The following is a 10,118-nucleotide window of genomic DNA, read 5'->3' as shown; positions in this document are numbered from 1 at the left end:
ACATAAAAATGGATACAACTCCAACTAGTTTCAAGACTCACCCTGATCTCATTGCAGATGTAACGTTGATGTGAGATGTCGTTATCTCTAGCTTGGGAATCAACTGAACACAAACCAATCATATCATGTATGTTATAAGAAAACACTAGCAGCTAGATATACCAGATTTGACCAGATTCAACTGTTCCTGCCACCTGTCATGGCTACCATCACGTGATTATTCAAACCCTATATTCTAGAGAGTACTACTGTGTTTCATTGTACAAAGGCTCAGAACATTCCAATAATTGTATAAAGCACCTACACTACGTTTAGTCCAGAACGTTCTCACTAACTGATTAACGATTCCTACCAGCCTGTTTACGTTAATTGGTCCACCGCGCGCGCAACGATAAAAGTGGATCCAGCTCTAGACTAAGCTATGTTTTGTTATAGGCTTAGAAAAATAGCTGTTAAATTATGAAAAAAAATTCAACCCAACATACCGTGGATCTTTTGTTCCTTGTGTGGTGCTCTTTGCCTGAATTAATGGAAAAAAAAGAAAGAAAAAAAAGAAAAAAAGAAAAAAAGAAAAAAAGAAAAACATAAACTTTATCTAATATGGTGAAATTTTCAATGTCAAATAATGAAGCGGAATAAGAGGAATGTGGAGTTTGGAATAGAGAAAAGGTCGTTGCACTTTCATTTCAGTGTAAACACCTAAGAAGTATAATCCATATTAAAGGTATCGGTGTTAAAAAGATATTAAAGGAATGTAAAGTGAATTGAAGACGAGGACATTGAGAAGACGTAATTTTTATTTATTTGGTTTCCTCGTCCACGTCAAGGATTTTAACAATAATTGTTACCCGTAACTATGGAGATAGCGAAACGCCGTTAAATACTAAGCGTACGCATGGAATTGCCAAGCTTTCATCTTTTAGTTTCTCTCTCCATCTACCCTTCCTTCCTTCCTTCCTTCCTTCCTTCCTTCCATACTTTCTTCCTTCTTTCCTTTCTTCCTTTCTTTCTTCCTTCGATTCTTCCTTCCTTGCTTCTTTTTTTTCTTCCTTTCTTCCTTTCTTCCTTTCTTCCTTTCTTCCTTTCTTCCTTTCTTCCTTTCTTCCTTTCTTCCTTTCTTCCTTTCTTCCTTTCTTCCTTTCTTCCTTTCTCCTTTTCTTCATTTCTTTCTTCCTCCTTTCTTCCTTCGTTCGTTCCTTCATTCCTTCCTATATTTTTTTTTCCTTATTTCTTCCTTCGTTCCTTCGGGAGAAAAGCAATTCCAACTCCTCCCGCAAATTATAAAATAAAACAAAAACAACACCTCCGTACCTCTCACATGATCAAGCAACAAGGTAAGAACGAAGCAGCTTAAAGCAAAACGCATGTTGTATCTTTCACTCAACTATCCCTTGAACCAGTACATACCACAGTTGTGAACATTATGGCAGTCATCTCATTTCCAGGTGTTTTTGTCATTATTCCATTGTACTACCAGCAACCAATCTGTAATAAGAACCATCACTTGTAACAAGACAGACATAAGAAAAGCGGTAAACAGTTTTAATGACCTTGGTAAGAGACGACCAATAAGAAGCGAAATATTTGATAAGACTCTAGTGATTATAATTTGTTGAAGAATTGAAGAATTGAAGAACTTGAAGAATTTTGTGTTATGTTTCTCACTAATGTGGTCTAACTTCAAACAATGGCATAGTGTTTGCCGACAACCTTTTGTAGTGTGATTCAATTGTGTTATACTTGAAATAAAACTATAAAGCTTAAACTAAGAATAAAAGAAAGATATGAATTGCTCCTTCTGTTTTGTGTTATGCAATCATCGCCAGTATTTTTATTGGTTTTGTTACAGCTTTTTAGTCGTGGTTCAAATTTAAATAGAAAATGTTTTTAAGGCTCAACACAAAACCATAAAACGAAAACGAAAATTACTGTTGAATATTGTGCTTATTTCTTTATTTATTGCTTATCTAATACATGAAAGTTTGATAAACTAATTTATGTTGAGAGTTTTTTTTTTTTTTTTTTGTTTGTTTTGTTTTTTTTTGTTTGTTTGTTTAGGACACCATTTTCTTATAGGCTCGTCTTTCTTCCTTCGTTTTTCCCCTCGACATTGCTCTCTTCGTTTCTCCTATTTTCTCTTTCTTTCTTTTTCTTTCTTTCTTTCTTTCTTTCTCTCTTTCCTTCATTCCTCCCTTCTTTTTTACTAATATTCTTAATTTTAAACAAGAAGCTCGTTGCGGCTTTCCAGAAGAACAAAACAGAAAAACCGCCGAACGCCACTTAAGACAATTACACCTACAGCACACAAAGAGCTTTACAAAGGACCCAAGATATGTAGTATACTCTCAAGTGTTTTATCTACTAGGGGGTGGAGTTCTAGCTTTTTCTGCATTTTATAGCCTCAAAATATCCATATATTATTCATGACCTCGTATTTCAACATGGCGGCGATCGTGTTATTCGGTCTAACCGTGTATATGTTTTACCTCAAACTTTGCCTCCGACTCACTCAAAGATAATCAAGTGTTCTTAGAAGTACCTAACAGCAAAATATTTTATAACCCCAGTTTATTTTATATTCCTAGTTTATTTATATTTTTTCTTGATTGTGTAAAAATTAATGTTGTTGGATGTTAACGGATTAAGTCTCTTTTTTAACACTGAATACTTCTTATTTTTTACGATTTTATTCGTATTTCTTGGTACTAATGTAAAAGTAATACAGCTATTACAGAACTTAGAGAAATAAAACATCGCTAAATAAAACGTTTTCTTTCTATACTTTCTGTAATATTATGCTTTTCTAAATGTTTGCTTTATACAGATATTGTAGTTTGTAAAATTTTATTATTGATTTAATTTTATATTTTATTCATTAATACTTATTGATACTTTAAGACTATTTCAATCGTAAAGGTATAAATATTGTTAAACAAAATGCTTTATTTAACCCCATCACCATCACCATCACCATCATCATCACCATAATCATCACCATCATCATCACCATAATCATCACCATCATCATCACCATCACCATCACCATCATCATCATCACCATCACCACCATCATCATCACCATCATCATCACCATCATCATCACCATCATCACCATCATCAACACCATCACTGTCACCACCATCAACATCATCATCACCATCATCCATCATCATCATCACCATCACCACCATCACCACCATCACCATCATCACCACCATCATCTTTTTGATTATTAATGTTGTTAGAATCACAATCATTATATTTTTTAATATATTCTTAATGTTTTCATCATGCATGTTCGTAGAATATATTAAACTGACATATTCACGTGTCACCCTTGAGGCCAATCTTCCTTAAGCAACACATGCCTTTTCAATCATATCATTGAGCATATTTGGTGCGTCTTTAATTAAATCTTCAAAGGAACTTCGTAGGAATATGAGGTCTGGATCACCAGTGATGATTTGAAGCTCATTAGGGTCAACGTCATTACCAATACCAATGGCAAGCATCTTGCAGCCCATACCCTGGAAAACAAACACAATGTTAAACCTATAAAGAACAAGCACTACTATTGGTAGAATTACACCAATAGCATCTTGCAGCCCATACCCTGGAAAACAAACACAATGTTAAACCTATAAAGAACAAGCACTACTATTGGTAGAATTACACCAATAGCATCTTGGAGCCCATACCCTGTTGTAACTACCAGGATGACATGTCTCGAATTTCGGGACCAGATCATGTGGTAGGGACTGAAGAGCTTTCGGGGATACTTTACTGATCAATACAATAGTACCACGGAGAGCAAGGTTCTAATCTCTTTCGTGATTTAACGTAGAATGATCGTAAACTGCAAATACAATACGAGAGCGAAACTTACTAAATATTTTAATACATTTCATGAAGCACTTAAAATCATTATATAATCTTGAATCAAATTAAAGCTACCACTGTGAAGGGCTAAAAGGTACTCTAGATTCGATTTCTATTAAAACAGATCAATATTTGTATATATACTAAATGGGTTATGAAACTTTGCTAATTAAGAAAACTAATAAAATTGTACTTACATATCGGTCCCGTTTGCCAAGGGCTACGCTTCTTTTGAATTTAACGCACGCAATAATACACTCAAAACACTAGGAAAACTAGGAAAAACTAACTATTATAGAACGATGCTAAATTACTTTTATATGCGCGTGGGGACGCTAAAGAATCAGATTACAAATCAAACACAAACATTAAACAGGAACTAAAAACAAATAATCCAATAAAAAGGGGTTTCGTTGTCTATTACACCTGTTAAACAAACACAATAGTAAACCTATAAAGAACAAGCACTACTATTGGTAGAATTACACCAACAGCATCTTGCAGCCTATACCCTGGAAAACAAACACAATGCTAAACCTATAAAGAACAAGCACTACTATTGGTAGAATTACAGCAATAGCATCTTGCAGCCCATACCCTGTTAAACAAACACAATGTTAAACCTATAAAGAACAAGCACTACTATTGGTAGAATTACACCAATAGCATCTTGCAGCCTATACCCTGGAAACAAACACAATGTTAAACCTATAAAGAACAAGCACTACTATTGGTAGAATTACACCAATAGCATCTTGGAGCCCATACCCTGGAAAACAAACACAATGTTAAACCTATAAAGAACAAGCACTATGATTGGTTATCGTATTACTAACTCACCCTGAGTTCTTGTGAAGGAGCAGGAAGGAATCTCTGGCCATTCCAACTCATTCCATCAGTCATGACGATGACTGTGTTAGGAACTCCTTCCCTCTGAGAAGGTTTAATTATGTTATCTCGCGCACATTTGAGTGCCTTGTCGGTCAGGGTTGATCCAGCAGTGTACTTAAGGTTGTTTATTACCTATCAAACCACATAAATCTTTATAAAAAACTAATAATATGTCAAATGTGTAATTGTTACTGCGACGGCGTGCATGTTTGCGCATTCTGATTGGATAAGTGATCACTGTTTCTCATCTCAGACCACGTGTCATTCTCTTGAGAATAAGATTCTTTGTTTGAGCTATATTCATATTCACGTGTCTTCTCATGCACGACAATGAAATGATATTCTAGGGAATGACTCGTGGTCTGAAATAGTCCCAAGATGGCGTCTTTTCCGTCCCCTTAAACATCCCCACAATGCACTACAAATCCAACTGGACCCAGTCTTTTAGTTAACCTCTGAACGACTAATAGCAACATCAGTAACATGATCCAGCTTACTTGTTTTATTTCTTCCACAGTCAAGCCGCTACTCTCAGTCCAAGTCAGGTCCACATAGCAGTTCTCGTCAAAGGTAACAATACCAAGCCTTGAATTTCCCTCGGAAAAGTCGTATCGGTCAACAAATTTTCGGAGAAATTCCTGGACAAGTTTGAAGTTATCCTGGCCAACACTACCAGACACATCCACCACCAAGATCACATCAGACACAGTGGTGCATACTAGAAAGGTAAAGATAATATTTGTCATGGCTGCAAAGAGTTCCGTGCTCTATAAAATCGTATATCACAATGTTGCGTGGTTGCGCGTGCGCGATGACGTCGACATTTCGTATAGGTCACTTGCATTATAGAGCAGGTGCATGTTACGTCACAGCCGCCATGTTGGTTGACGGTAACAAAGCATTCCTCATTAGATTCTCTTGTTAGATTAACCAACATAGCGGTTACGTTTTTCATTATAATTGTTATTTATATCTCAAGGGATTTTGAATCACATGGTTGCACACACTCTATAGCGTCATTTACTACTACTACCAGAATCCCTTGCACACTTTCTTCTGCAGTTAATTAGCAGCAATTGTCTTACTATTCTTTCCTTGACCAGAAGAACTTCCATCAACTTCCTTCTCTGAACCGGAAGCAGGAGCTGCACCGGTTTTTTGTTCTGAGCCAGAAGAAGAACTTTCACTAACTTCCTCTTCGGAACCGGAAGCTGGAGCTGCACCGGTTTTTTGCTCTGAACCAGACGAACTTTCACTAACTTCCTCCTCTGAACCGGAAGCAGGAGCTGCACCGGTTTTTTGTTCTGAGCCAGAAGAAGAACTTCCACCAACTTCCTCCTCTGAACCGGAAGCTGGAGCTGCACCGCTTTTTTGTTCTGAACCAGACGAACTTTCACTAACTTCCTCTTGGGAACCGGAAGCAGGAGCTGTACCGGTTTTTTGCTCTGAGCCAGCAGAAGAACTTTCACTAACTTCCTCTTCGGAACCGGAAGCTGGAGCTGCACCGGTTTTTTGCTCTGAGCCAGAAGAAGAACTTTCACTAACTTCCTCTTGGGAACCGGAAGCGGGAGCCGAGCCACCAGCCGGAGCAGAACCAAGGTTTTGTATAATCTAGAGCATTTTTACAAGGTGTTTAAAGAGAATAAATTAGACATAACTCTGCTTATTGCTTTAGAAAATACCAGCATGTGTACCTGGTAAAAGAAGGCTCGATACTGCCCACCAAAACAACGCTCTCCATTTTCCTCACTGTTCAAATACGTTGTGTACTTGACGTCTCCTGTGCAGCTGGCAGGGGGGTCAAGTGGATGACTATAAAACACACACACGTACATCAGAATCAGTAGGTTATACATTTCAAATTTTATAATTAAAATGGCTCCTCAGGTGTTCGGAAAGCACGGGTTGTGTGCGCTGCTAATGTGCCATCTCTGAACATGTCTACTCGGGTTCTGATCGGTTCTGTGAATAGAGTTGCGACGGAGCCTAACCCTTACCGCACCCCCTCCCCCACCCCTAAAACTTTGCAATCACCAAGCTATCCCCGTGCCCTAACATATTCTCTTACTTCACTAGATGTCATTAATTGCTGTCTCGTGCAGAATGTTGAACAGCTGAACCACAAGTTTTCAATAGAATTGTTTCTGGTTGACAGCACGTGTTAGTCCGTGTTTGACGACTAGATAATGTTAAGATTCAAAAACTCTTATCAGCTGAGACCTAGCACCATCGATACCCTTATAACTACAGTACATGCTTACTTGGACAAGTAAGTATTCAGTGGTCCTGCTGTCGAGACACACAGACCAAGGTTCATAACAGCAAACCAGGTGAAGCCCAAGAACAAAGACTTGGCTCGACATCGACACGCTAGACTGAACAGAATCGTAACTAGTTAGTGGATCGTTTTAGTTTTAAGAACAATATTTTGTTCTTCTGTGCGTTTGTTCTTTCGCCCATCCCTCTCTTCGATCATTTACTCTTTAAATCATTCATTCGCTAGCTCGATTATTCTATAGTTTGTCCATTTTTCGGCCCTTCGTTTTACAATAGTTTGTTCGTTCATCTGTTGTTCAATGGTTCGTTTATGCCACCGCCCATCCCACTCGGTTAATTAGTTGGTTGGTTGCTGGAAGAGTTCGGGCAGTCGCTCAAATTCTTGTTCACCAGGTCGCTCTATAGGGACGCGGGCGGATACAGGGGAGGAGAAACCAAATTTTGTTTTTCGATCTAAGATCCAATATAATATTTTCAAATTATGAGAATTTTTTAACTTTTATTTCTTTAGGCTCAATCTTAGCACGAAATTACTAGTTATCGATATAGGAATAAAATTCATAGGATTAAAGTTGCAAATTGGGAATAGAAAATGTTTTACGATCCGAAGATCCACTTATTTGATGTCCAGTCCAGTCCAGCTATGCTCAGTTCCGGATTTTCCAAATTAAAAAAAAGTCCAAAATTTCAGAATCCAGAGGCATAAATCAAATTTTAGAGGTTGGACATGTCTTTACTATAGATTAAGATTATCCTTTCCCATTCAAAAGCTGAAAATCTGACAAAAAGGTTTTTTTAAAATCCATGATCCAGTCAATCGATGTCCAGTCCAATCCCTCAGTCCTGATTTTTTCATTAAAATATTTCCAATGCAATTTGGATACCATTAGTCCTAGACCTTTACTTATGCACCTACAAGCCGTTCCGACGTTAAGGGACAAACTGGGATGGCTTGTTTAGCCGGACAAAAGATAGACGCCAGCCCCACAATGCACTGCAATTTCAACTCGACCCAGTTTTTTCGTCGACCTCGTAACGGCCAATAGGAATATAGTTACGAAAAAGAATGCGGCATGGTCACGGTACGAACGCCTATACCGTTGAACACAGGGCTCATGATCACGTTATTAGATCATATTATAAGAGCATATATTATATCATATTATTAGATCATATTATTGGATCATATTATTAGATCATATAATTAGATCATATTATTAGATCATATTATTAGATCATATTATTAGATCATATTATTAGATCATATCATTAGATCATATCATTAGATCATATTATTAGATAATATTATTAGATCATATCCCCTCTCCCCCCTCCCCCCCTCCCCCCTCCCATTTTTTGAAAACGTTATATCCCTAGTCTAAAATCGTTCGATCGGTCACTTCGGCGAATCAAGTATACCTACTCGTAAACGTATTCCTGGACGTTATACCAGTCAATCTTGACCTTAGCGTCTTCCCTTCTGTCATCAATGAGGATGCTCAAATTGCGATGAAAGTCTGTCTTACAGCCTTTCTTGTTCCATGCAGGCGAGCACTTCTCATACGTGTATGCTATAACGAGACAAAAGACATGTCAGGAAGTCGGCCTTGTTCACATTGGCTAGCACCAAGTGTAGCTTAAAGTAAAGTTTACCTTTTACTTGAGTTAACTGGAAGAACTGAGCTGTAAACACGATAATCAAAGCGTAAGCGACCATCACTGTAAATAATAGAGACTCATACTATTAGCAAAAAAATCAAAATCAAAATTTGAATAGCTGGATGCATTGATCACTTAATAGATAGAATCTTATTTCTAAGAGTTAGTTTTGAATCACTGGATGCACTAGTTGAATTAGATTTAAAAGATGTTCATACTTTCAGAAAATAAAGCAAAATCAAGATTGGAATACCTGGATGCACTGATCACACAAATGGCTACAAATAAAGCTGAAGTTAAGAATCTTATTCTCAAGAGTTGGGGGAGGAATGGATGAAGGTAAGGAATGAGCGGAAGAAAAGAAAGAATGAACGGCAAGATAAAGAAAAGAAAGAAAAAAACGTAGAAAGAAAAGGAAGGAACGAGCTAAGCTTTTCAAGGAAAGGAGGATGAAAATAAGAATGGAATGGAACAGATACTATACTCGGAAGAACAGTTTCAAGACTTACTTTTTATCGGCCTGTTCGGTTGAATAACTTGAACGTATCCTCCCTGTGGATACACCAGTTATACTACTCGTTATATATCCACCATGTTGCTAGGCAACAACCAAGGTAACCGAGGATCAGGTTACTATCGACAAGAAGAATGTCGTTAAAAATGTGATAAAAGGATTGAGGAAAGTCAATGATTGTTGTGTTATAGGTAAATTACCTTATTAGTGGGATGCGAGGAATTATGCAGTAAGGATTTCTCACTAAATTCAACCTGAAGTAGTTTCTTTGTTTTCTCTTTAATTTAAGTTCCTTCCTTCAGTTCCTTGTCACTTGCTTGTCCGCTCGTTCCTTTCTTCTTTCCTTCCTTGCTCACTTCTTAACTTACTTCCTTGCTTCCTTGCTCAATTTCTTCCTTGCTTCCTTGCTTCCTTGCTTCCTTGCTTCCTTGCTTCCTTGCTTCCTTGCTTCCTTGCTTCCTTGCTTCCTTGCTTCCTTGCTTCCTTGCTTCCTTGCTTCCTTGCTTCCTTGCTTCCTTGCTTCCTTGCTTCCTTGCTTCCTTGCTTCCTTGCTTCCTTGCTTCCTTGCTTCCTTGCTTCCTTCCTCTCTTCCTTGTTTCATAAAGAAAAGGGTCCCGAGAAATAGAGCGCTCTAATTTTATTTCAAGGACTTTGCAATTGAACCAACGATTAACGAACAATATCAAACAAAGGGCCGACCTTAAAACTGAGCAATATCGAATTAGCTCTCTGAAGTCAAAACAATAAAACGATACCGTCATAGAACAGGTAATACTTAATAAGAAACAGAATTCAGGGGAAGACTTTCATAAATTTTAAAAAGCATATAGTTGTTCTTGCTTAATGTCAAAAGTCGTTAAATAAAGTTTTCTGTTTATCTATTTGTTTTGAGTTCTAG

The 10,118-nt window shown here is 37.5% G+C and overlaps 1 long non-coding RNA gene across 1 annotated transcript; it reads right to left on the bottom strand.

Annotated features, from left to right (window-relative positions):
• Nucleotides 1-41: 41 nt before the first annotated feature.
• On the bottom strand, nt 42-1,400 carry LOC116289872 (uncharacterized). Its single transcript, XR_004196387.2, has 3 exons — nt 1,312-1,400; nt 486-520; nt 42-103 (listed from the first exon to the last, which is right to left on the bottom strand). It is a non-coding gene; the product is annotated as an uncharacterized LOC116289872 (long non-coding RNA).
• Nucleotides 1,401-10,118: the final 8,718 nt, after the last annotated feature.

The sequence above is a fragment of the Actinia tenebrosa genome, unplaced genomic scaffold (assembly GCF_029948245.1).
Source record: "Actinia tenebrosa isolate PJP-AT-01 unplaced genomic scaffold, QUT_ActTen_1.0 PGA_scaffold5__44_contigs__length_20552954, whole genome shotgun sequence".
In the NCBI taxonomy this organism is placed as follows: Eukaryota; Metazoa; Cnidaria; class Anthozoa; order Actiniaria; family Actiniidae; genus Actinia; species Actinia tenebrosa.
This window is presented reverse-complemented; position numbering and strand designations above follow the sequence as displayed.